Source organism: Salvelinus alpinus, chromosome 21, assembly GCF_045679555.1.
Source record: "Salvelinus alpinus chromosome 21, SLU_Salpinus.1, whole genome shotgun sequence".
Classification (NCBI taxonomy): Eukaryota; Metazoa; Chordata; class Actinopteri; order Salmoniformes; family Salmonidae; genus Salvelinus; species Salvelinus alpinus.
The window spans coordinates 33,183,815-33,211,314 of NC_092106.1; the positions used below are offsets into that span (position 1 = coordinate 33,183,815).

At 47.3% G+C, this 27,500-nt stretch overlaps 1 pseudogene; it reads left to right on the forward strand.

Annotated features, from left to right (window-relative positions):
* LOC139548257 (metabotropic glutamate receptor 5-like) overlaps nt 1-27,500 on the forward strand; it is a 106,794-nt pseudogene that overhangs the window by 77,993 nt on the left and 1,301 nt on the right.

The window sequence follows — 27,500 nt, forward strand, 5'->3', positions numbered from 1 at the left end:
CAAGCATAATCATGCGCTACGGATCCCTTTAGCGGGATCATTTTCCTAAACAACCGCTGAATTGCAGGGCGCAAAATATTACTAAAAGTATTTATAATCATGCAATCACAAGTGAAATACACCAAAACACAGCTTAGCTTGTTGTTAATCCCCCTATCGTGTCAGATTTTGAAAATATGCTTTACAGCGAAAGCAATCCAAGCTTTTGTGAGTGTATCAATCAATGCTAGAACAGCTAGCCCCAAATTAGCATGGTCACGAAAGTCAGAAAAGCAATAAAATTAATCGCTTACCTTTGATAATCTTTGGATGTTTGCACTCACGAGACTCCCAGTTACACAATAAATGTTATTTTTGTTCGATAAATATTACTTTTATAACAACAAAACGCCATTTGGGTTGCGCGTTATGTTCAGAAAACTACAGCCTCGTTCCGTTCGACGAAAATTCCAAAAAGTATCCGTAATGGTCGTAGAAACATGTCAAATGTTTTTTATAATCAATCCTCAGGTTGTTTTTAACATACATAATCGATAATATTTCAACCGGACCGTAACCTATTCAATAAAAGAGAGAAAGAAAATGGAGAGCTACCCCTCTCGCGCGCAGGAACTAATCAAAGGACACCTGACTAGTTTTGAAAAATCTCACTAATTTTTCTAAATAAAAGCCTGAAACTATGTCTAAAGCCTGGTCACAGCCTGAGGAAGCCACTGGAAAAGGAATCTGGTTGATACCCCTTTAAATGGAAGAAAGATGAGAAATGCAAATGAAAAAAGAAAAAAAATCACTTCCGGGTTAGATTTCCTCAGGTTTTCGCCTGCAAAATCAGTTTTGTTATACTCACAGACAATATTTTGACCGTTTTGGAAACTTTGGAGTGTTTTCTATCCTAATCTGTAATTTATATGCATATTCTACGATCTGGACCTGAGAAATAGTCTGTTTACCTTGGGAACGTTATTTTAAAAATAAATACAAAATCTGACCACTAGTGTCAAGAAGTTTTAAGAACAAATTCTTATTTTCAATGACAGCCTAGGAACAGTGGGTTAACTGCCTTGTTCAGGGGCAGAACGATAGATTCGTACCTTGTCAGCTCAGGGATTTGAACTTGCAACCTTTCGGTTACTAGCCCAACGCTCTAACCACTAGGCTACCCTGCCGCCCCTGACAGTCTATTACAAATTATTATGACAGTCTATTACAAATTATTATGACAGTCTATTGCAAATCAGTTTGACAGTACTTTTGAAAGTATTTCAATCGGAAGGAAGTATGGTTTGAAGTGACTGAAATCCGATTCAGAAAGGTATTGGGAAGTTCAGAAGATCATCAGGCAATCATTTTTGATGATGTTCTTTTTCTCCCTGTCTGATTTAGTGCCTGGTCTTGTCCACTCTGTTCTAATGAGTTCTGCGCGGCTTGTAAAAGAGAACAGAAGACTGGCGTGTTCCAGAGAGTCTTATCTTTCAGTGATGGGTTCATAATACAGGCAATACACATAGAAACGCAACATACAACACTTTCAAACATTTTACTGAGTTTCATTTATCAGTCAATTGAAATAAATTAATTACGCCCTAATCTATGGATTTCACATGACTGGGATATACTACAGATATGCATCTGTTGGTCAGTATCTGGTGTGACAACCATTTGCCTCATGCAGCGCGACACATCTCCTTTGCATTGAGTTGATCAGGTTGTTGATTGTGGCCTGTGGAATGTTGTTCCACTCCTCCTGTTACGACGGCTGTGCAAAGGTGCTGGATATTGTCGGGAACTGGAACACGCTGTCTTACACATCGATCCAGAGCATTCCAAACAGACACAATGGGGGACATGTCTGGTGAGTATGCAGTCCATGGAAGAACTGGGACATTTTCAGCTTCCAGGAATTGTGTACAGATCCTTGCTACATGGGGCTGTGCATCATCATGATGAAACATGAGGTGATGGTGGTGGATGAATGGCACGACAATGGGCCTCAGGATCTCTTCACGGTATCTCTGTGCATTCAAATTGCCATCGTTAAAATGTAATTGTGTTTGTTGTCTGTAGCTTATGGGGCACTCTGTTCACAACGTTGACATCAGCAAACCACTCACCCACACAACACCATGCCGCTCGCCCACACAACTGCCATCTGCCTGGTACAGTTGAAACCGGGATTCATCCGTGAAGAGCACACTTCTCCAGCGTGCCAGTGGCCATTGAAGTTGAGCATTTTCCTACTAAAGTCTGTTACGACGCCAAACTGCAGTCAGGTCAAGACCCTGAGGAGGATGACGAGCACACAGCTTCCCTGAGACGCTTTCTGACAGTTTGTGCAGAATTCTTAGTTTGTGAAAATCCACAGTTTCATCAGCTGTCCGGATGGCTGGTCTCAGACTATCCTGCAGGTGAAGAAGCCGGATATGGAGGTCCTGGGCTGGCATGGTTACACATAGTCTTCAGTTGTGAGGCCAGTTGGACGTACTGCCAAATTCTCTAAAATGACGTTGGAGGTGGCTTATTGTACAGAAATTAACATTAAATTCTCTGTCTACTGAGCCGGTTAGACAATCCTGCAGTCAGCATGCCAATTGCACGCTCCCTCAATACTTGAGACATTTGTGGCATTGTGTTGTGTGATAAAACTGCACATTTTAGAGTGGCCTTTTATTGTCTCCAGCACAAGGTGTACCTGTGTTATGATCATGCTGTTTAATAAGCTTATTGATATGCCACACCTGTCAGGTGGGAGGATTATCTTGACAAACGAGAAATGCTCACTAACAGGTATGTAAACAAATTTGTGCATATATACATTGCTCAAAAAAATAAAGGGAACACTTAAACAACACAATGTAACTGATTTACTTGGAGTTACATTGTGTTGTTTAAGTGTTCCCTTTATTTTTTTGAGCAGTATATATATATATATTATTTATTTCAGCTGTTGCGTTTGTATTTTTGTTCAGTACATTTTATAGGTTAAACCGTTCAAAAGACAGAGCCACAGGTAAAAACAACCACATCGCATAGCGGCAACTGAAAGTTGCTGACGTAACCCCGGTTCTATGAACCAAGTGCAAATTTTCTCCCACAACCCAGTTTTCAAATCAGGCAACCCCTTGTTTGGGAAACGCTGTGAAAAGCCGAAACAGAGAGTCAGAGATTATTACCGACACCTGTGATAATCTGAAGTACTCAAAAGGTCCACTAGATGTCTTGTGATAGGTTACATAAAATCCTTGAAAGATACCAACATTCTGGTAGTTTACTGGTAAACTTAGAAACTTTGAGACCCTAGTTATGACTTTTCCTAGATTAGTTTTGCTCTAGAGGTTATACCACTTTACCCCTCCTTCGTCACTCCAAACAAACCCCTTTATGGCATGTGAATAGCACACTTCTCTTTTCACTTCTAAACGGTGTACGGTCAAATTGAACTTCTCCCTGGCTTTGTGCTAGCTGGCTCATCAAGCAGACATGGTACTAGCTGTGCTAGCTGGCTCATCAAGCAGACATGGTAGTAGCTGTGCTAGCTGGCTCATCAAGCAGACATGGTACTAGCTGTGCTAGCTGGCTCATCAAGCAGACATGGTACTAGCTGTGCTAGCTGGCTCATCAAGCAGACATGGTACTAGCTGTGCTAGCTGGCTCATCAAGCAGACATGGTAGAGAGAGAGCGAGAGAGAGAGAGAGACTTGACTTTTTGTCATTCTTTAATGATACATCTTCATTTCATTAAAACCTTCACTCATGACACAGAAAGGACACCCCTGTCTGACTCCCGGGTCGATGTGTGCCAACCAGCTATTAGTGGCCAGTGCAGGTCACCCAGCCTTCGTAAACCCGCTGCCATCAGTCACTTCTGCAGGGTGGCCGATTGAGTCGATCTCAAAAGGATGGCTGAATTGTGGAAGATAGGCTCCTTCCTCACCCACAGCCCAGGGTCCACACCCCCTTCTCGCGTGGGTCTTAGCAGCTGCCAGACCCTCAGCACCACAGAGTAAAAATCAGAGAGACCTGCTATACTCAGCCTCTCCAGCCTCATGAGGAACAGCTGCCGGTCCATCCCTAATCCGCCAGCTCTCCTCAGCAGCGCGCATTCTGGTTTCCTTCAGCTGACATCAGTATGGTACAGCAGTCTCTGCGCCACGTTTAGTTGGAAAGCAGCCACCCTGCTCTCCAGTTCCACCAGGCCCTATCCTCCTTTGTGGATGGACATGTACAACACTGCCACCCTCAGCCAGTGATGGAACGACCAGAAAAAATTTCACCAGCTTGCGTTGCAGGTCTGCAAGCAGACTGGTCGGGGGGGTTGAGGACAGCCAGTTTATGCCACAGGGAGGATGCCGCAATGTTGTTGATTATCAGCACCCTCCCTCTATATGACACTTGGGACAGGAGCCACCTCCACCTGGCCAGTCTTGACACCACTACCTGTGACAGCCCCTCCCAGTTCTTCCTGATGCACCTCTCTGAGCCCATGTACACCCCCAAAGTTTAAAAAAACCTTTCCCAAAACCCAAACACAGACATGACATTAAACAGATCCTCATGGTCAACTCTATCAAAAGCCTTCTCTTGGTCTAGAGAGACCAGTCCAAAGTTCACATTAGAACCTCTCGACAAGTCCAACATGTCCCTGATTTAAGAACAAGTAGTCTGTGATTGAGCGTCCCGGTACACAATATGTCTGGTCCTTGTGTACTATAGAGTCCAGATGGTACTTCAGTCTGTTAGCGAGGACCTTAGCAAATATCTTGTAGTCCGCTTAGAGCAATGCCACAGGCCTCTAATTCCTAAGTTCACACAAGTCCACTTTTTTGGGCAGGAGAATCAGAGCCGTCCAACGGCAGCTCATCGGCAACTCTCCTACCCCGACGCACTGACGCAACACGCAAAAGAAGTCCAGTCCAATTATTCCCCAGAATTTTTGAATAAACTCCACTGGGAGTCCATCAGCCCACGGTGCACGAACAAGGGAAACATCTGGGTTATGGCCTCTGCCAGTTCATGGGACAACAGGGAAATGTCAATTTCATCCCTCTGTGCCAGAGAGAGCTTAGGGAGTCCTGCGAACAAGACCTGGGTACACATAGGACCACACAGTTCTGCCCTATACAACTCAGTATAAAACTCCACAATTCACTACCGCATCTCTCCCACCACAGAGGTCACCCGCCCATCAGACAGCCGTAGACAATACAAACCCTTGGCTTCACCGCTCTGTCTTTCCAAACCAAAGAGGAAGGAGCTGGGAGCATCCATCTCCTTGAGCATGGAGAACCTAGCTCTTACAAGTGCTCGCTTTGCTTTAACCTGGAAAAAACGGCCCAGGTCGCGACGTAATTCAGCAAAATTAGCCTGGAAGCCTACATTGCCCAGTGCCAGAAAAAAACTATTCCTCTAAACAGCATCTGAAGGTAGACCCTTACGCACGGTTGTGACCCACTTCCTCAACCTAAACCATTTCCTGAGTCAGAGGACACCATGTCCCTCATTTTTAACAGCGTGTTGTACTGATCTTACAAACTTTCCCAGATTGCAAAAAAAAGCTTAAAGATTAACCTTTTTCCCTTAGTCTCATTCAGAAACCTTGACAGTTCCCTCACCATGTACTTTGACCCCTCTGCCTGCCTGGCTGTTAGCTCTGGATCCATTAAGGGGGAGTCTGAAAAGGAAGCCTCCTCATCGTTCTCTTCCTCAGACTCACCTTCTCATCTCCATCTTCCATCCTGACCACCTACCCGTTCTCTCTAGTTGGGGCCTCCCCCCCAGCACCAGGCAAAGGTTCCTTAGTCCCTTTGACCACACCAGCCTCTCCCCGTCCACCTCCTTTCTTCTCCCCCTTTTCCCTCTTCCGCTTGACACCCTCCCCCATCACCCCTAGTCGCTTGCCCTTCCCCACTATACTCTCCTCATCAACTAGCATAACCTGACTAGGCCCAGCCTCATATACACCACCGTCCATAACATGACTAGACCCAGCCTCATCTACACCACCATCCATAGCATGCCTAGACCCAGCCTCAACTACACCACCATTCATAGCATGACTAGACCCAGCCTCAACTACACCACCATCCATAACATGACTAAACCCAGTCTCAGCTACACCACCATCCATAACATGACTAGGCCCAGCCCCATATACACCACCGTCCATAACATGACTAAACCCAGTCTCAGCTACACCACCATCCATAACATGACTAGACCCAGCCTCATATACACCACCATCCATGACATGACTAAACCCAGTCTCAGCTACACCACCATCCATAACATGACTAGACCCAGTCTCAGCTACACCACCATCCATAACATGACTAGACCCAGTCTCAGCTACACCAACATCCATAACATGACTAGACCCAGTCTCATCTACATCACCATCTATAGCATGACTAGGCCCAGCCTCATCTACACCGCCATCTATAGCATGACTAGGCCCAGCCTCATCTACACCGCCATCTATAGCATGACTAGGCCCAGCCTCATCTACACCGCCATCTATAGCATGACTAGGCCCAGTCTCATCTACACCGCCATCTATAGCATGACTAGGCCCAGCCTCATCTACACCGCCATCTATAGCATGACTAGGCCCAGCCTCATCTACACCACCATCTATAGCATGACTAGGCCCAGTCTCATCTACACCACCATCTATAGCATGACTAGGCCCAGCCTCATCTACACCACCATCTATAGCATGACTAGGCCCAGCCTCATCTACACCACCATCTATAGCATGACTAGGCCCAGCCTCATCTACACCACCATCTATAGCATGACTAGGCCCAGCCTCATCTACACCACCATCTATAGCATGACTAGGCCCAGCCTCATCTACACCACCATCTATAGCATGACTAGGCCCAGCCTCATCTACACCACCATCTATAGCATGACTAGACCCAGCCTCATCTACACCACCATCTATAGCATGACTAGGGCCCAGCCTCATCTACACCGCCATCTATAGCATGACTAGGCCCAGCCTCATCTACACCACCATCTATAGCATGACTAGGCCCAGCCTCATCTACACCACCATCTATAGCATGACTAGGCCCAGCCTCATCTACACCACCATCTATAGCATGACTAGGGCCCAGCCTCATCTACACCGCCATCTATAGCATGACTAGGCCCAGCCTCATCTACACCACCATCTATAGCATGACTAGGGCCCAGCCTCATCTACACCGCCATCTATAGCATGACTAGGCCCAGCCTCATCTACACCACCATCTATAGCATGACTAGGCCCAGCCTCATCTACACCACCATCTATAGCATGACTAGGCCCAGCCTCATCTACACCACCATCTATAGCATGACTAAGCCCAGCCTCATCTACACCACCATCTATACCATGACTAAGCCCAGCCTCTGCTGCCAGCGTCTCATGGCCCCCTGCACGTTGACTTCGATTTCCCCCTCTGGCGCTTGCACCCTCACCTTGTCTACGGCCTTTATGTGGGCAAACAAAGCTCTTATGCCCCAAATCCCCACACTCAAAGCACCGTAGACTATTTGTTATTGGCAAACCCTGCATAGAGCCCCTCCCCATGTCTCACTTTAAAATGCACATTTAGCTGTTGCTCATTGTTATTCAGAAACATGAACACTTGCCCTCGGAATGAAACAACGTGCTTAACGGCATCTGCCTGAAAACCTGCCGACACGAAAACCGCTAGCAGACTTACCAAACCGACTCAGCTCTTTCCGGATTTGATCATCCGTAATAAACGGAGGCAGATTCGCAACTACCACCCTAGTCGCAGGAGTCGAAACAGGAGAAATCGGCACCAACACATCTCTTGCAAATATTCCACTAGCAATCAGCCTACCCACCAAATGTACTCTTTTCATGAACACAACCACAGCTTTGCTCATTCTGGATGCGGAATGTAAAAACTCAGCCTCTCTGTTCGCCGACCACGAGCAGCACCTCCTCCACCTTATCTTCAATCTCAGGAACACACTTGAATCCATGCCGTAATGACAGCGTCTCCGCCACGCTAGAATGCAAAGCCATTGCACACCACACCGTTCAAAACTAGGAAACTACAACTCTGTCCTCTTCCTAACGTTGAAAAGAAGCTGTGGGTATGCTAAACTAACATTGCGTTAACCCTCCACCATAGAAAATAAAAATTTTAAGAAAAGACCAAGAAAAGAATGTATGAAAAGAAAATATGTAAGGACAGAGCCCTCCACACGGCCTCTCAACAAAAAAACACTCCCAGCATGCACTGAGAGAGAGAGAGAGAGAGAGAGAGAGAGAGAGAGAGAGAGAAAAAGAATTTAAACCTTTTCAACATTTCTTGTTAGGACGGTCATGTAGCTATTTTATTGTGATCCAGTACCTAATTGATCGGCTGCTGAGTGATTGATGAGGATGTTGATGAAGTAATCTGGGGATTGAGATGAGGACAGTTTTTTAATTCCCAAGGGGTGGACTAGCAGTGGAAATGCACACACGCAAGCACACCCACACACACACACACACCGACAGAAACACCCACACACACACACACACCACCACCATCCCCACCACCACCACCACTACCACCACTCCCACCACCACCACAATGTTACCACTCCTACGAAGGGGTGTAAAATTCAGCTAACGAACTTCGAGAAAATGCCAGGGAAAAAACTGATGAAAACTAAAATGTAAAAAATACTTCAACATTTCATCATAATATATGCACAAACTGTTTCGACTGGGAAGCATACGGTAAGCTTTACACACATGAATAGCCTGTGTCTGTAGGCTGCTGCTACATGCAGAGCCTAACAGAGAGACATGCATCTCTCAGGGACAAATGCCAGAACCATGACTTAGGATCTGAGCTGGAGGGAGCAAGGGAGGGAGAGAGGGAGAGAGGGGGAGAAAGACAGAAGGAGCAAGATAGAGAGAGAGGGAGCAAAAGAGAGAGAGAGAGAGAAGTAAAAAGTTGGAGGGTGGGAGAGAGAGAAGCTACAGAGGGAGACAGATGGGGTGACGGATGAGAGAGAGATAGAGAAATAGAGAGAGATGCATACACCTCCTGTCTCCAACCAGGCTGTAGTTTAGAGTAGTTTGGAGCGCAGCAGTTTGAGAAAATGAGTTTTTGTTCTCTGGGGGCTTGGAGAGCCAGGATGGCATGACCGAGTGAGGAGAAAGAGAGAGAGAGAGAGAGAGAACAAAAGAGAGAGAGAGAGAGGAAAAGAGAAAGAGAGAGAGAGGAAAAGAGAGAGACAGAGGAAAAGGGGGAGAGAGGAAAAGGGGAGTATTTCAATCAAAAAAATCTATCTTGTTCATTATTCTCAAATTACAGCGTTACAGTTCATCCGTGTGTGTGTGTGGGTGTGTGTGTGTGTGTGTGTGTGGGTGTGTGTGTGGGTGTGTGTGTGTGTGTGTGGGTGTGTGTGAGTCCACTACGTAGTGTGGAAGATGCCTCCTATTTTCTGTGCAGTGTAGTAGTGTCTGTGCGTCAATGTTCTCTAACAAGCTGTACGCTTTGCTATACACACTCACAAATGAGGGACATTACCGTACGACAAACCACGTATTCGCCCTGCACACCCTAACTGACAAACAAACAAAGGCAAAGTCTTCTCATGCTTTGTTGATTTCAAAACAGCTTTTGACTCAATTTGGCATGAGTGTCTGCTACACCAATTGTTGTGTTGGAGGGAAAACATACACAGTATAAAATCCATGTACACAAACAACAAGTGTGTGGTTAAAATTGGCAAAGAAAACACACATTTATTTCCACAGGCCGTCGGGTGAGACAGGGATGCAGCTTAAGCCCCACCCTCTTCAACATACACTACTGTTCAAAAGTTTGGGGTCACTTAGAAATGTCCTTGTTTTTGAAAGAAAAGCACATTATTTGTCCTTTAAAATAACATAAAATTGATCAGAAATACAGCGTATACATTGTTAATGCTGTAAATGACTATCGTAGCTGGAAACGGCAGATTTTTTATGGAATATCTACATAGGCGTACAGAGGCCCATTATCAGCAACCATCATTCCTGTGTTCCAATGACACGTTGTGCTAGTTAATCCAAGTTTACAATTTTAAAAGGCTAATTGATCATTAGAAAACCCTTTTGCAATGATGTTAGCACAGCTGAAAACAGTTGTCCTGATTAGAGAAGGAATAAAACTGGCCTTCTTTAGACTAGTTGAGTATCTGGAGCATCAGCATTTGTGGGTTTGATTACAGGCTCAGAATGGCCAGAAACAAAGAACTTTTTTCTGAAACTCGTCAGTCTATTCTTGTTCTGAGAAATGAAGGCTATTCCATGTGAGAAATTGCCAAGAAACTGAAGATCTCGTACAACGCTGTGTACTACTCCCTTCACAGAACAGCGCAAACTGGCTCGAACCAGAATAGAAAGAGGAGTGGGAGGCCCCGGTGCACAACTGAGCAAGAGTACAAGTACATTAGAGTGTCTAGATTGAGAAACAGACTCACAAGTCCTCAACTGGCAGCTTCATTAAATAGTACCCGCAAAACACCAGTCTCAACGTCAACAGTGAAGAGGCGACTCCGGGATGCTGGCCTTCTAGGAAGAATTCCTCTGTCCGGGATCTGTGTTATTTTGCCCATTTTAATCTTTTCTTTTTATTGGCCAGTCTGAGATATGGCTTTTTCTTTGCAACTCTGCCTCAATGTTATTTTAATGGACAAAAAATTGGCTTTTCTTTCAAAAGCAAGGACATTTCTAAGTGACCCCAAACTTTTGAATGGTAGTGTACATGATATACAGGAATATATGATATGCATGAATACATGAAATACATGATATACAGGAATACATGAATAAATGATATACATTATATACATGAATACATGATATACATTAATAACTCATATACATGATATGCAGGAATACATGATGAAATAATATTCATGATGTACATGATATACAGGAATACAGGAATAAATTATATACATGATGTACATGATATACAGGAAAACATGATATACAGGGATACATGAATAAATTATATACATGATATACAGGAATACATGATATGGTCTTGTGATATCTGATATCTTCTGTCTGTCTGTCTGTCTGTCTGTCTGCCTGCCTGCCTGCCTGCCTGCCTGCCTGCCTGCACCCCCCCCCTCTCTCTCTCTCTCTCTGTGTGTGTGTGTGGATTTCTATGTTTTATATGCATTGTGTTTGTGTGTGTTTTGCCAAAGATTAGATGAAAATGGAATTTCACTCATAATTTTAAAAAGCATCTCTCCTTTTCTCTCTGTCTCTCTCTCCATCTCTCTCCATGTCTCTATTCTCTGTGTGTGTCCTTGAGGTGAGAGTAGCAGAGTTTGGTCAGTCTGATAGAAATGTTTCCATTATTTATGGAGTGAGTGTGTTATCCCTCCTCTCCTCTCTACAGTGAGATGTAATGTAACACAATATGAAGCTCTCCAGCTGGCCCACACACACACACACACACACACACACACACACACACACACACACACACACACACACACACACACACACACACACACACACACACACACACACACACACACACACACACACACACACACACACTGTGAGCCGCCAACACTGTGAAGGCGTAATTCAGAGAGAATGTGTAACAGCAATGGATTTGTGTGTTTTTCCCCCCTCCTTTCTGTGTGAGAGGCGGGCGGAACCGGTGTGTGTGTGAGGTACAGAGAAGGTGAGGGAGAAACACAAACAGTGTTTCTGCTGGTGAATAGTGTAGTTACCCTTGGTTACCCCTCCTGCCTCCTCCACCGCCGCTTCTGCTTTTCATAATTACAGTTCGGGACCAATGATGAGCACCATTCAAGGGCTCTGCTTAGTGACTGGGGTGTCTAGATGCCTTCAGGTTTTGTTGTTATAGTTTCTGCCTGACACAAAAGGAGAGCAAATCATTTGAAATGCAACCCCTAAAAAAAGTTGTCACTCTCCAATTTCTATTTCAACTTCAATACACAGATAAAGAATTGCGTCAGCAGAAAATGACGACAGAATACAGACGCACATAAACAACCAAAGACGTCAACCAGTGGACACCTTAGGCCTTGTACGGAACAGACACGTCACTTCCAGAACCTAAGACCAATGTTCTTGTTTTCCAGTGACTATGTTTCTAACGTTCCTTTTAAATCCCTTCAACGTTGATTCATGGTTCCTAACTTCTATGTCCCTCTGTCCCCTGTCCCAGTGATGGCTGGGCGGACCGGTACGATGTGACAGATGGGTACGTGCGCGAGGCGGCGGGGGGAATCACCATCAAGCTGCAGTCAGCTGATGTGAAGTGGTTTGATGAGTACTACCTGAAGCTGCGGCCGGACAACAACCTGAGAAACCCCTGGTTCCCTGAGTTCTGGCAACACCGCTTCCACTGTAGGCTGAAGGGACACCCACAGGAGAGCCTCAAGTACAACCGCACCTGCAGCAGTGAGTATACACACATATACGTATAAGCAGGCACACAAGCATACGCACACATGCAGGCATGCACACATACACACTGTCCTGGAAACCAGGTGTGTTTGTGGGCGTCAATGATGACGTCAAAGGATGTATGAAGTAGCTCTCAGATCTGACCAGTCCATTCAATACATCTGGACAAGGAGGCTCTTTCATTCAGCCTGCCGCCGCATTCACTCCTCTGTTCATTCAACAATCTGCATATTCAGCTGGGCACTGTGTGTGTGTGTGTGTGTGTGTGTGTGTGTGTGTGTGTGTGTGTGTGTGTGTGTGTGTGTGTGTGTGTGTGTGTGTGTGTGTGTGTGTGTGTGTGTGTGTGTGTGTGTGTGTAGTTCTGCTAATCACAGGCCTCATAGAGACATGTTTCTCCAGAACTAATATGAACTGATCAGGCTGTTAGACCATCCTTTATCCAGACACCCCCCTCCCTCCAATAAGCCCCCCTCCCTCCAATAAGCCCCCCTCCCTCCAATAAACCCCCTCCCTCCAATAATCCCCCCTCCCTCCAATAATCCCCCCTCCCTCCAATAATCCCCCCTCCCTCCAATACGCCCCCCTCCCTCCAATAAACCCCCTCCCTCCAATAATCCCCCCTCCCTCCAATAAACCCCCCTCCCTCCAATAATCCCCCCTCCCTCCAATAATCCCCCCTCCCTCCAATACGCCCCCCTCCCTCCAATAAACCCCCTCCCTCCAATAATCCCCCCTCCCTCCAATAAACCCCCTCCCTCCAATAATCCCCCCTCCCTCCAATAAACCCCCCTCCCTCCAATAAACCCCCTCCCTCGAATAATCCCCCCTCCCTCCAATAATCCCCCCTCCCTCCAATAAGCCCCCCCTCCCTCCAATAAGCCCCCCTCCCTCCAATAAGCCCCCCTCCCTCCAATAAGCCCCCCTCCCTCCAATAAGCCCCCCTCCCTCCAATAATCCCCCCTCCCTCCAATAATCCCCCCTCCCTCCAATAATCCCCCCTCCCTCCATTACGCCCCCCTCCCTCCAATAAACCCCCCTCCCTCCATTACGCCCCCCTCCCTCCAATACACCCCCCCTCCCTCCATTACGCCCCCCTCCCTCCAATAAACCCCCCTCCCTCCATTACGCCCCCCTCCCTCCAATACACCCCCCCTCCCTCCATTACGCCCCCCTCCCTCCAATAAACCCCCCTCCCTCCATTACGCCCCCCTCCCTCCAATACACCCCCCCTCCCTCCATTACGCCCACCTCCCTCCAATAAACCCCCCTCCCTCCATTACGCCCCCCTCCCTCCATTACGCCCCCCTCCCTCCAATAAACCCCCCTCCCTCCATTACGCCCCCCTCCCTCCAATACACCCCCCCCTCCCTCCATTACGCCCACCTCCCTCCAATAAACCCCCCTCCCTCCATTACGCCCCCCTCCCTCCATTATGCCCCCCTCCCTCCATTACCCCCCAATATGCCTGGAACATCACCTTTATGTCCAAAAGTCTCTCCTCTCTCTCTCCTCTCTCTCTCTTTCTCTCCCCGTCTCTCTCTCGCTCTCTTTCTTTCTCTCTCTCCCCTCTTTCTCTCTCCTCTCTCTCTCTCTCTCTCTCTCTCTCTCTCTCTCTCTCTCTCTCTCTCTCTCTCTCTCTCTCTCTCTCTCTCTCTCTCCCTCTCTCTCTCTCGCCCCCTTTCTCTCTTTCTCTCTCCTCTCTCTTTCTTTCTATCTCTCTCTCTGTCTCTCTCCCCCTCTCTCTCCTCTCTATCCTCTCTCTATCTCTCTTTCTATATCTCTCTCTCTTTCTTTCCCCCCCTCTCTCCTCTCTCTCTCTCTCCCCCTCTCGCTCCTCTCTCTCCTCTTTCTCTCTCTCTCTCTCTCTCTCCTCTCTATCCTCTCTCTATCTCTCTTTCTATATCTCTCTCTCTTTCTTTCCCCCCCTCTCTCCTCTCTCTCTCTCTCCCCCTCTCGCTCCTCTCTCTCCTCTTTCTCTCTCTCTCTCTCTCCCCTCTCTCTCTCGATCTCTCTTTCTCATCATTCATATGCAAACCTGCCGGTGTGTTTGATTTCTTCAAAAGGACTCATGTATTCTAATGAAAATGAACTGAACAAGATGAGACAGAAGCCCCGTTTATACCTGGTTCTAACATGCGTCCGTTGTCATGACGACATTTGTCGACAGGTATAGACAATAAAAAGATGCATTGTGATCTGATTGTGATGAGGTCTTCCTGACCACCTCCGGAGGTAGTCGATGATGCAACTTATATGGACATCCTTGAAGTGTAAACAAATCCAGACAATGAAAGCGTATACATTTGGCCAACGTCCCAGCCTCTCAACTATTTTTTTATGTTTGTCTGTACTTTAAAAGTTTCCCAGAATGTTTCATTAGGTTGTGGGAACAGTCTGGTGAGAACATTGTGGGGACATCACTAATTATATGTTCCCAAAACACGAAAACTGTCTAATTGTGCTGAGGATTATACTATACCACTTGCTGTTTCAAGGAAATTCCCAGAACACATTTGGTCTGTTCTTTAAAGGTTCCCAGAATGTGGGAACAGTCTGGTGGGAACAGTCTGGTGGGAACATTGTGGGAACAGTCTGGTGGGAACAGTCTGGTGGGAACATTGTGGGAACAGTCTGGTGGGAACAGTCTGATGGGAACATTGTGGGGACAGTCTGGTGGGAACAGTCTGATGGGAACATTGTGGGAACAGTCTGGTGGGAACAGTCTGGTGGGAACATTGTGGGAACAGTCTGGTGGGAACAGTCTGATGGGAACATTGTGGGGACAGTCTGGTGGGAACAGTCTGGTGGGAACATTGTGGTGGGAACATCACTAAAGATATGTTCCCAAAACACCAAAACTGTCCAGTTGTGCGGATGATTATTCGAGACAAATCTCGGGTAATCTTGATCGGATGACGACAACCACATGTTAATGCAAGGTGTAACCACAGCTAGAGAGGAGAGGTGTGGGAGGAGACGAGTACAGAGGGAAGAGAGGGTGTTTGAAGTTCATAAAGCAGGTTGAGTTTCATGAAGGCAAAACTGGATGTTAGCTACAGGGTGTTCTAATTGGTCTCTTTTTTCTCCCTCCATCTTTATCCCTCTCCCTCCATCCTTATCCCCTTCCCTCCCTCCATCCCCTCCCTCCATCCTTATCCCCTTCCCTCCCTTCCTCCATCCTTATCCCTCTCCCTCCATCCCCTCCCTCCATCCTTATCCCCTTCCCTCCCTCCATCCTTATCCCCTCCCTCCCTCCTTATCCCCTCCCTCCCTCCTTATCCCCCTCCCTCCCTCCCTCCCTCTCCCTCCATCCCCTCCCTCCATCCCATCCCTCCCTCCATCCTTATCCCTCTCCCTCCATCCCTCCCCTCCATCCAATCCCTCCCTCCCTATCCCTATCCCTCTCCCTCCAACCTTATCCCTCCCCCTCATCTCCTCCCTCCCTCCCTCCCTCCCTCCCTCCCTCCCTCCCTCCCTCCCTCCCTCCCTCCCTCCCTCCCTCCCTCCCTCCCTCCCTCCCTCCCTCCCTCCCTCCCTCCCTCCCTCCCTCCCTCCATCCTTATCCTTCTCCCTCCACCCCCCCTCCCTCCATTCTTATTCTTATCCCCCTCCCTCCATCTCCCTCATCCCTCCATCCTTATCCCTCTCCCTCCACCCCTCCATCCTTATCCCCCTCCCTCCATCCTTATCCTTATCCCTCTCCCTCCATCCCCACATCCTTATCCCTCTCCCTCCCTCCCTCCCTCCATCCTTATCCCCCCTCCTTATCCTTATCCGTATCTCTCTCCCTCCGCCCCCTCCCTCCATCCCCTCCCTCCATCCTTATCCCTCTCCCTCCATCCCTCTCCCTCCATCCCCTCCCTCCATCCTTATCCCTCTCCCTCCATCCCCTCCCTCCATCCTTATCCCTCTCCCTCCATCCCCTCCCTCCATCCTTATCCCTCTCCATCCATCCCCTCCCTCCATCCTTATCCCTCTCCCTCCATCCCCTCCCTCCCTCCATCCTTATCCCTCCCTCTCCCTCCATCCTTATCCCTCTCCCTCCATCCCCTCCATCCCTCCATCCTTATCCCTCTCCCTCCATCCCCTCCCTCCCTCCATCCTTTTCCCTCTCCCTCCATTTCCCCTCCCTCACTCATTATCCCCCTCCCTCCATCCTTATCTCCCCCCTCCATCCTTATCCCTCTCCCTCCATCTTCCCCCTCCATCCCTCCATCCTTATCCCTCTCCCTCCATCCCTCCATCCTTATCCCTCTCCCTCCATCCCTCCATCCTTACCCCTCTCCATCTGTCTCCATCTCTCCCTTTCATCCATCTTCCCATCCTCTCTTTTTCTGTCTTTCTCCTCTCTGGTTCTCTCCCAGAGCGGGAGTCATTACGACAGCAGTATGCCCAGGACACTAAGATGGGCTTTGTGATCAATGCCATCTACTCCATGGCCTATGGGCTCCATAACATGCAGCGCTCACTCTGCCCAGGCTACCAGGTGGGTTGCTGTACTAACAACAATCTACTGTCACTATTATAGTTTATTATAGTTGGGATTGTTCATATTGTTATTGAGATGACGATGATGATGATGATGACGATGGTGATGGTGGAGATGATAATGATGATGTTGATGATGATGACGATGGTGATGGTGATGGTGGAGATGATGATGATGGTGATGATAATGAGGATGTTGATGATGATGATGATGGTGGAGATGATGATGATGATGATGATGATGGTGATGTTGATGATTCTGATAATGGTGATGATGATGATGGTGATGATGGTGATGATGGTGATGGTGGAGATGCCGATGGTGGCTGATGATGATGCCGATGCTGACGCTGATGATGATGGTGCCACACTGCTGATGACTGATCCTGATGATAGTGACGCTAACGATTCTGACAATGGCGATGATGACGATGGTGATGATGGTGCATCCTGGTGATGGTGATCGAGAGACTGTGTGATGACATGCGACCTGTAGCCGGTGCCACGCTGCTGACTGCCTGATGTAGACCAACTTCACAGGTGTGTGTGGAGTGTGCTGTGTGTGTGAGTGGTGCTCGCCTGGCTGTGTGTGTGTGTGTGTGTGTGTGTGTGTGTGTGTGTGTGTGTGTGTGTGTGTGTGTGTGTGTGTGTGTGTGCGTGTCTAAATAGGACTTCATAAATAAGAAGAGCAGTGGCCTGGCTGTGATGATCTCATCCCATATACAGTATCTCCATACCTTAGTATGTATGTATCAATAGATTCAGAGGTACTGACTCCTGTGTGTGTGTGTGTGTGTGTGTGTGTGTGTGTGTGTGTGTGTGTGTGTGTGTGTGTGTGTGTGTGTGTGTGTGTGTGTGTGTGTGTGTGTGTGTGTGTGTGTGTGTGTCAGATATGAGATCATGAACTTTAAGAAGATGGGGAAGGACTACTATGACTATATTAACGTAGGGAGCTGGGATAACAGTGGGCTGAAGATCGACGATGATGAAATCTGGGCCAGCAAGGACACCATCATCAAATCAGTCTGCAGTGAACCCTGTGACAAGGGACAGATAAAGGTGACATACACATCCCTGCATACACAAACACACCCTAAGTATGCTCGGGGGAGGGAGGGAGGGAGGGGGGAGGGAGGGAGGGAGGAGGAGAAAGGTTGACCCTTCAAGAGTATCTCTGTTGATATTTCAATCTGATTGGTGTATTCTCTCTAAGATAGTATTTTTGCAGCATTCTGATTAGTGTTTTTTTCTGAGCTGATGGGGCTGTTTTTCTGGTGTGTGTGTGTGTCCTCCAGGTGATCCGTAAAGGAGAGGTGAGCTGCTGCTGGACCTGCACTCCCTGTAAGGAGAATGAGTTTGTGTTTGATGAGTACACCTGCCGAGCCTGTGACCTGGGCTCCTGGCCCACCTTCCACCTCACAGGTAAGACACACACACACACACACACACACACACACACACACACACACACACACACACACACACACACACACACACACACACACACACACACACACACACACACACACACACACACACACACACACACACACACACACACACACACACACACACACACACACACACACACACACACACACACACACACACACACACACTGATCGTGTTTTGACTGAATCGGTACTATTTCCATGAAAGCAGCTAATTATCCTTCCGTCTCTCCCGCTCTTCCTCCTCTCCCGCTCTTCCTCCTCTCCCTCTCATCCCCTCTCCCCTCCTCTTCTTAATTTGACACTGGCATGGTCACCATTGTACTAATTATTCTGTATTGAGGGCAATTTTCTATGCAAATGTATTTTAGCTGAGCTGTGGATATTGTTCTGTAATGCATTCGACTGCTCATCATTATACAGCTGCTAGCCAGCAAGCTCCAATGTTTAAACCATGAGCCCAACGCATCACAGCTGCGAACACAGATTACACACTTTACTGGAGTATTCTACTGCAACTTTTTAAGGAAAGGAGAGAAGTACACCGGAGAGAAGTAAGCGCTCACGTAATGTGGCTCCCGTCGGGACTATAACTCCACACACTTGTCTTACCAGATGCAGCTGTTCTATCCTGCCGGTACAGCGTATAACCAGCCAGCTGTATGTTGATAATGTCGTCGTTCAGCCACGACTCCGTGAAGCATAAGATATTACAGTTTTGAATGTCCCGTTGGTAGTTTAATCTTGCGCGTAGGTCATCGATTTTATTCTCCAAAGATTGCACGTTTGCTAGCAGAATGGAAGGAAGTGGAAGTGGGGGATTATTCGATCGCCTACGAATTCTCAGAAGGCAGCCCGCCCTTTGACCCCTTTTTCTCCGCCTCCTCTTCACGCAAATCACGGGGATCTGGGCCTGTTCCCGAAAAAGCAGTATATCGTTCGCCTCGGGCTCGTCAGACTCATTAAAGTCAAAAAGGGATTCTGCCAGTCCATGGTAAGTTACCGCAGTTCTGATGTCCAGAAGTTTTTTTCAGTCATAAGAGACGGTAGTGGCAACATTATCTACAAAATAAGTTTAAAAAATGTTACAAAAAACACAAAGAAACGAACAAAAAAAAAACTATCGGTAGGGGACATGTAAAACGCCTGTCCTCTTCTCCGGCGCCATTATTCCCTATTAAATCAAAAAATGTCGAACAGAAAACCGAAGAAAATGAACAACAATGATAAATAGTTTGATGAAGAATGCAAAAACCTAAGAAAGAAATTGAGAAACCTATCCAACCAAAAACATAGAGACCCAGAAAACTTAAGTTTACGCCTTCACATTGGTGAATCACTAAAACAACACAGATTTACACTACGGAAAAAGAAGGAACAGCGCATCAGAAATCAGCTCAATGTAATTGAAGAATCCATAGACTCTAAGCACTTCTGGGAAAATTGGAAAACACTAAACAAACAACAACACGAAGGGGTATCTATCCAAAACGGACATGTATGGGTAAACCACTTCCCCAATCTATTCGGCCCTAAAACAAAGAACAAACAGCAAAAACATATACATGATCAAATACAAATCTTAGAATCAACTATTAAAGACTACCAGAACCCAATGGATTCTCCAATTACAGTGAATGAACTACAGGACAAAATACAAACCCTCCAACCCAAAAAGTCCTGTGGTGTTGATGGTATCCTCAATGAAATGATAAAGTATGCAGACAACAATTTCCAATTGGCTATACTTAAACTCTTTAACATCATCCTCAGCTCTGGAATTTTCCACAATATTTGGAACCAAGGACTGATCACACCAATCCACAAAAGTGGAGAGAAGTCTGACCCCAATAACTACCGTGGGATATGCGTCAACAGCAATGTTGGGAAAATCCTCCGCATTATCATTAACTTCTTATGGCTGCAGGGGCAGTATTGAGTAGCTTGGATGAAAGGTGCACAGAGGTGCCCAGAGTAAACGGCCTGCTCCTCAGTCATAGTTGCTAATATTTGCATATTATTATTAGTATTGGAAAAACACTCTGAAGTTTCTAAAACTGTTTGAATTATGTCTGTGAGTATAACAGAACTCATATGGCAGGCCAACACACACAGGTCTTTCCATCATTGTGTGATTTTTTTGTGTGCAAATGAACTCAGGCTTATGGACAATGTCAAATGTGATATAGTGAAGCACCTGAGTGAGTTAGGCACGCAATTACGGAGGTACTTTCCCAAAACGGATGACACAATCAACTGGATTCGTTATCTTTTTCATGCCCTGCCTCCACTCCACTTACCGATATCTGAAAAAGAGAGCTTCACGAAATTGCAACAAGCGGTTCTGTGAAAATTGAATTTAATCAGAAGCCACTACCAGATTTCTGGATTGGGCTGCTTTCAGAGTATCCTGCCTTGGCATATCGTGCTGTTAAGACACTGATGCCCTTTGCAACCACGTACCTATGTGAGAGTAGATTCTCAGCCCTCGCTAGCATGAAAACTAAATACAGGCACAGACTGTGTGTGGAAAATTATTTAAGACTGAGACTCTCTCCAATACAACCCAACATTGCAGAGTTATGTGCATCCTTTTGAGCACACCCTTCTCATTAACCTGTGGTGAGTTATTCACCATTTTCTATGAAAAAATATGTTTTTATATGAAAGATGGTTTAAAAAAAGAGCAAAATTATTGATTATTATATTATTATTTGTGCCCTGGTCCTATAAGAGCTCTTTGTCACTTCCCACGAGCCGGGTTGTGACAACAACTCTCATTCTTATGTTTAATAAATGTATCATATAGTGTGTGTGTGGCAGGCTTACAATGATGGCAAAAAACAACATTTGAGAGTGTGCTGACCATGGTGCTAGAGGGGGTACGCAGCTGGAGGTTGAATGTTTGAAGGGGTACGGGACTATAAAAAGTTTGGGAACCACTGCTCTACTTCACTTGCTTTGGCAATGTAAATATATGTTTCCCATGCCAATTAAGCCCTTAAATTGGAATTGAAATTGAAGAGAGAGAGAGAGAGAGCGAGGGAGAGAGAGAGAGAGAGAGAGAGAGAGAGAGAGAGAGAGAGAGAGAGAGAGGGAGAGAGAGAGAGAGAGAGAGAGAGAGAGAGAGAGAGAGAGAGAGAGAGAGAGAGAGAGAGAGAGAGAGAGAGAGAGAGAGAGAGAGAGAGAGAGAGAGAGAGAGAGAGAGAGAGAGAGAGAGAGAGAGAGAGAGAGAGAGAGAGAGAGAGAGAGAGAGAGAGAGAGAGAGAGAGAGAGAGAGAGAGAGAGGCCTCAATACAAAGTTCCTGAGCGACTGTAAAGTTGAGTTCAATTCAAGTTTTGTAAACAGTGTCTTCCAGAATTACTATTTCTTCTCTTAAAGGTACCTATACTCCCATTCAGCAAATAAACTGTTATTGCCTCTAAACTGAACTACTTCACTGGTTAATTTAACATTATAGACTGTGTTAAAGGTAGAGCCGTTAATGACTTCATCTATTTTAACGGCAGTGTGGCGGTGTGTTCTGTCTGGTTTGCCGTCTCTGGTGTTCTGTCTCGCGGGAGGTATTTTCAGCGAACATTACGCCAGCACCTAATTAGAACTGTCCCTTTAATTAATGAGACTTATCTCACAGCCCAGGAGGGGTGGGGGAACAGAGGGAGAGAGAAAGAGAGAAAAGGAGGGAGATAGAGGAGGGCACACGAGACAGAGAAGGTGAGAAAAAAGGAGAGATAACTAAATCCAGAGAAAAAGAGAGAGAAAGAAAGTAAGAAAGACTGAAAACGTATCAATGCTGTTTGTTTTTAACCTCTCACTATCTCTTTCTCTCTCCATCTCCCCCCCACCCTCCAGGCTGTGACCCTATCCCAGTGGAGTACCTGCGTTGGGGGGACCCAGAGCCCATTGCTGCTGTGGCATTTGCTTGTTTGGGACTCTGTGCCACATTCTTCGTCACCTCCGTCTTCATCAGGTAACAACTTATGGATTTGAACATAATAAATGTGAAAGTCAATGTCATATTCAAACCTTTGTTTGGGAAAATATGCACGGAGTACAACTCAGGGGATAACACGTTAAAGGGATTCCACTTGTTTTCCAACATGGTTTGGCTTGGGATTCTTTTCAACATGTCATTTTAACTGTAAGTTAGTATATTTGTTACAAGGTTATACAACAAACTGTGTGGGTGTAGGTTCCGGGACACTCCGGTGGTGAAGTCGTCTAGCAGAGAGCTGTGTTACATCATCCTGGCTGGGATCTGTCTGGGCTATCTATGTACCTTCAGTCTCATCGCCAAGCCCCATGCTGCACACTGCTACCTACAGAGACTGGGCATAGGCCTGTCCCCTGCCATGAGCTACTCTGCCCTGGTCACCAAGGTACATCATCAAGTCCCTCTTTACCTTGATTCTTTCACCTACCATGTCCTTGAACATCTAGACATAATGATCTAACAAACAGACTGTGTTTGAAGTCATTATTACAGATTTCCCCTTCTCTCCCGGTATGAAGTCTATTCATTCATTCATTCATTCTCTGTGACGTTGTCAGTTGTTGTTGCAGACTAACCGTATAGCCCGTATCCTGGCTGTGTTGTTGTTGCAGACTAACCGTATAGCCCGTATCCTGGCTGTGTTGTTGTTGCAGACTAACCGTATAGCCCGTATCCTGGCTGTGTTGTTGTTACAGATTAACCGTATAGCCCGTATCCTGGCTGTGTTGTTGTTACAGACTAACCGTATAGCCCGTATCCTGGCTGTGTTGTTGTTGCAGACTAACCGTATAGCCCGTATCCTGGCTGGCAGTAAGAAGAAGATCTGTACAAAGAAGCCCAGGTTCATGTCTGCCTGCGCCCAGCTCATCATCGCCTCTCTACTCATCCTGCTGCAGCTGGGCATCATCGTGGCTCTCTTCCTCATGGAACCCCCACAGGTAGGCTGTGCCCACTGGGTGTGTGTGTGTGTGTGTCAGCGGGGGGTGGCAGGGAATTGTCAGCCTAAGGGTCTGAGACTGCCTCTTAAAGAATTAAGTGAATGATACGTTTACTTGCTGAACTGGCTGAAGTGAAAACCCTGGTGTTGGTCTCCACCTCTACAGTTGTCCAAACCCACTTTCTTTTTTTTACTTGATTTTTAAAATTGTTATTATATTTTTTATGCCCTTTTTCTCCCCAAATTTCGTGATATCCATTTGGTAGTTATAGTCTTGTCTCATCGCTGCAACTCCCGTACGGACTCAGGAAAGGCGAAGGTCGAGAGCCGTGCATCCTCCGAAACACGACCCTGCCAAGCCTCACTGCTTCTTGACACACTGCTCTCTTTAACCCGGAAGCCAGCTGCACCAATGTGTCGGAGGAAACACTGTATAGCTGGCGACCGTGTCAGCGTGCATGCGCCCGGGCCCGCCACAAGGAGTGGCTAGAGTGCGATGGGACAAGGACATCCCGGCTGGCCAAACCCTCCCCTAACCCGGACGACGCTGGGCCAAACCCTCCCCTAACCCGGACGACGCTGGGCCAAACCCTCCCCTAACCCGGACGACGCTGGGCCAAACCCTCCCCTAACCCGGACGACGCTGGGCCAGTTATGCGCCGCCTCATGGGTCTCCCGGTTGCAGTAGGCTGCGACACAGTTTGGGATCGAACCCGGGTCTTTAGTGACGCAGTGCAGTGCCTTAGACCGCTGCGCCACTCGGGAGGCCCCCAAACCCACTTTCTGACTCTATACATACTGTACAGCATCTACACTGAGTGTACAAAACATTAAGAACACCTTCCTAATATTGACTTCCACCCCACCCCCTCTTGCGCTCAGAACAGCCTCAGTTTGTCGGGACATGGATTCCACAAGGTGTCTAACGCATTCCACAGGGATGCTGGTCCATGTTGACTCCAATGCTTCCCACACTTGTGTCAAGTTGGCTGGATGTCCTTTGGCTGGTGGGCCATTCTTGATACACACGGGAAACTGTTGAGTGAGAAAAACCCAGCAGCGTTGCAGTTCTTGACACAAACCAGTGTGCCTGGCACCTAATTCCATACCCCGTTCAAAGGCACTTAAATATTTTGTCTTGCCCATTCACCATCTGAATGGCACACATCCACAATCCATGTCTCAATTGTCTCAAGGCTTAAAAGTTATTCTTTAACCTGTGTGTCCTCCCCTTCATCTACACTGATTGAAGTGGATTTAACAAGTGACATCAATAAGGAATCATAGCTTTTACCTGGATTCACCTGGTCACACTATGTCATGGAAAGTGTTCAAATCAAATAAAATTGTATTGGTCACATACACATGGTTAGCAGATGTTAATGTGAGTGTAGAGCAATGCTTGTGCTTCTAGCTCTGACAGTGCAGCAATATATACCATGTAATCTATCAATTCCACAACAACTACCTAATACACACAAATCTAAAGGGATGGAATAAGAATATGTACATATAAATATATGGAAGAGCGATGACCGAGCGGCATAGGCACGGTGCAATAGATGTTCCTAATGTCTTGTCCACTCAGTGTATGTACATGCTGATACAGATGTCTCTACTACCTGCAGGTGATCCACGACTACCCCAGCATCCGGCAGGTCAACCGCATCTGTCACACCACCAACCTGGGCGTGGTGGCGCCGCTGGGTTACAACGGCCTGCTGATCCTGAGCTGCACCTTCTACGCCTTCAAGACGCGCAACGTCCCGGCCAACTTCAACGAGGCCAAGTACATCGCCTTCACCATGTACACCACCTGTATCATCTGGCTGGCCTTCGTGCCCATCTACTTCGGTTCCAACTACAAGATCATCACCATGTGCTTCAGCGTCAGCCTCAGTGCCACTGTGGCGCTCTGCTGCCTGTTCGTTCCCAAGGTAACACACACAGGACACGAGAAAACAACTTCAGCTTTAATCAAAACGGAATCAGGTGCTTGACTGAGGGGCTTGAAAAGGAATGTTTTTTTTTTTAAATATTGTGTTTGGTTATAAGGGGTTATAACAAGTGTTATGTAGTGCTTATGAAGGGTTAGGAAGCTCTTCTGTCTGTCTGTCTCGCTCTCTCCAGGTGTATATCATCCTGGCCAAGCCAGAGCGTAACGTGCGCAGTGCCTTCACTACGAGCACGGTAGTACGCATGCACGTGGGTGATGGGAAGTCCTCCTCGGCCGCCAGCCGCTCCTCCAGCCTGGCCAACCTCTGGAGGCGACGCTGCTCCACTGGAGAGACACTCAGGTGTGTGTGTGTATGTGTGTGTGTGTCTGTGTGTGTGTCGTGTGTGTGTGTGTGTGTGTGTGTGTGTGTGTGTGTGTGTGTGTGTGTGTGTGTGTGTGTGTGTGTGTGTGTGTGTGTGTGTGTGTGTGTGTGTGTGTGTGTGTGTAGAGCAGGGAATACAGAGAGATGCTGTAGAGCCTGTCTGGGGTCACACGGGAGGTAGTGTTTAGCTGAGGAGGGTACAGAGATCGGTGCTGTAGAGCCTGTCTGGGGTCACACGGGAGGTAGTGTTTAGCTGAGGAGGGTACAGAGATCGGTGCTGTAGAGCCTGTCTGGGGTCACACGGGAGGTAGTGTTTAGCTGAGGAGGGTACAGAGATCGGTGCTGTAGAGCCTGTCTGGGGTCACATGGGAGGTAGTGTTTAGCTGAGGAGGGTACAGAGATCGGTGCTGTAGAGCCTGTCTGGGGTCACACGGGAGGTAGTGTTTAGCTGAGGAGGGTACAGAGATCGGTGCTGTAGAGCCTGTCTGGGGTCACACGGGAGGTAGTGTTTAGCTGAGGAGGGTACAGAGATCGGTGCTGTAGAGCCTGTCTGGGGTCACACGGGAGGTAGTGTTTAGCTGAGGAGGGTACAGAGATAGGTGCTGTAGAGCCTGTCTGGGGTCACACGGGAGGTAGTGTTTAGCTGAGGAGGGTACAGAGATCGGTGCTGGGTCACTGTCCGGCTGTGCAGCTGTCTGTCTCTCTGTCTGACCTGAGTCCGACCCGCACACCTGATTATGCAGATGGCACTTTCCAGGAAAATGAGAGAGGGGGGAGAGAGAGAGGGGGGAGAGAGAGGGGGGAGAGAGAGAAAGGGGGGAGAGAGAGAGGGGGAGAGAGAGGGGGGGAGAGAGAAAGGGGGAGAGAGAGAGAGGGGGAGAGAGAGAGAGGGGGGAGAGAGAGAGGGGGGAGAGAGAGAGAGGGGGGAGAGAGAGAAAGGGAGATAAAACAAAGTTGAAGAGGACAAGCTAAAGGACAAGCATCTCTAATGGAACAACCACGTGACCATATGAAATGACAACGTGCTGCTCCAACCACGTGACCATATGAAATGACAACGTGCTGCTCCAACCACGTGACCATATGAAATGACAACGTGCTGCTCCAACCACGTGACCATATGAAATGACAACGTGCTGCTCCAACCACGTGACCATATGAAATGACAACGTGCTGCTCCAACCACGTGACCATATGAAATGACAACGTGCTGCTCCACAGGATAAAAGGGAAAAGGACATTATCTTTAGTCAGCTGGTTACTGTCTCGCTTGGCAAACAAGATTACAATCAGACCACTATAAGATGTGTCAAAAATCCCCCCCCCCTATTGCCATCTCTTTCTCCCCTTGTTATATGTGTGTGTGTGTTTGTGTCTGTGTGCTGAGGTTATATGAGTCTCTCTAGAGTCCTCCCACCCATAGCCACAGCAGCATGATTTAATCAGATGCTCCATTATAGATTAATCACACTAATTAACCTGACAATTGAGAGAGAGAGAGAGAGAGAGAGAGAGAGAGAGAGAGAGAGAGAGAGAGAGAGAGAGAGAGAGAGAGAGAGAGAGAGAGAGAGAGAGAGAGAGAGAGAGAGAGAGAGAGAGAGAGAGAGAGAGAGAGAGAGAGAGAGAGAGAGAGAGAGAGAGAGAGAGAGGAGGACAAACAGGGGAGATAAAAGTGGAGGGGAGGAATAGAGAAAATAATTTCTACACTGTTATGCACCAGCTGTGACACACTTGTTCCATTTCCTGTTTTCACTTCCTGTTTCCTGTCTCTGCAGTTCCAATGGGAAGTCAGTATCCTGGGCCCAGACGGAGCGGGGTTCCCGTGGAAACCACCTGTGGCAGCGCCTG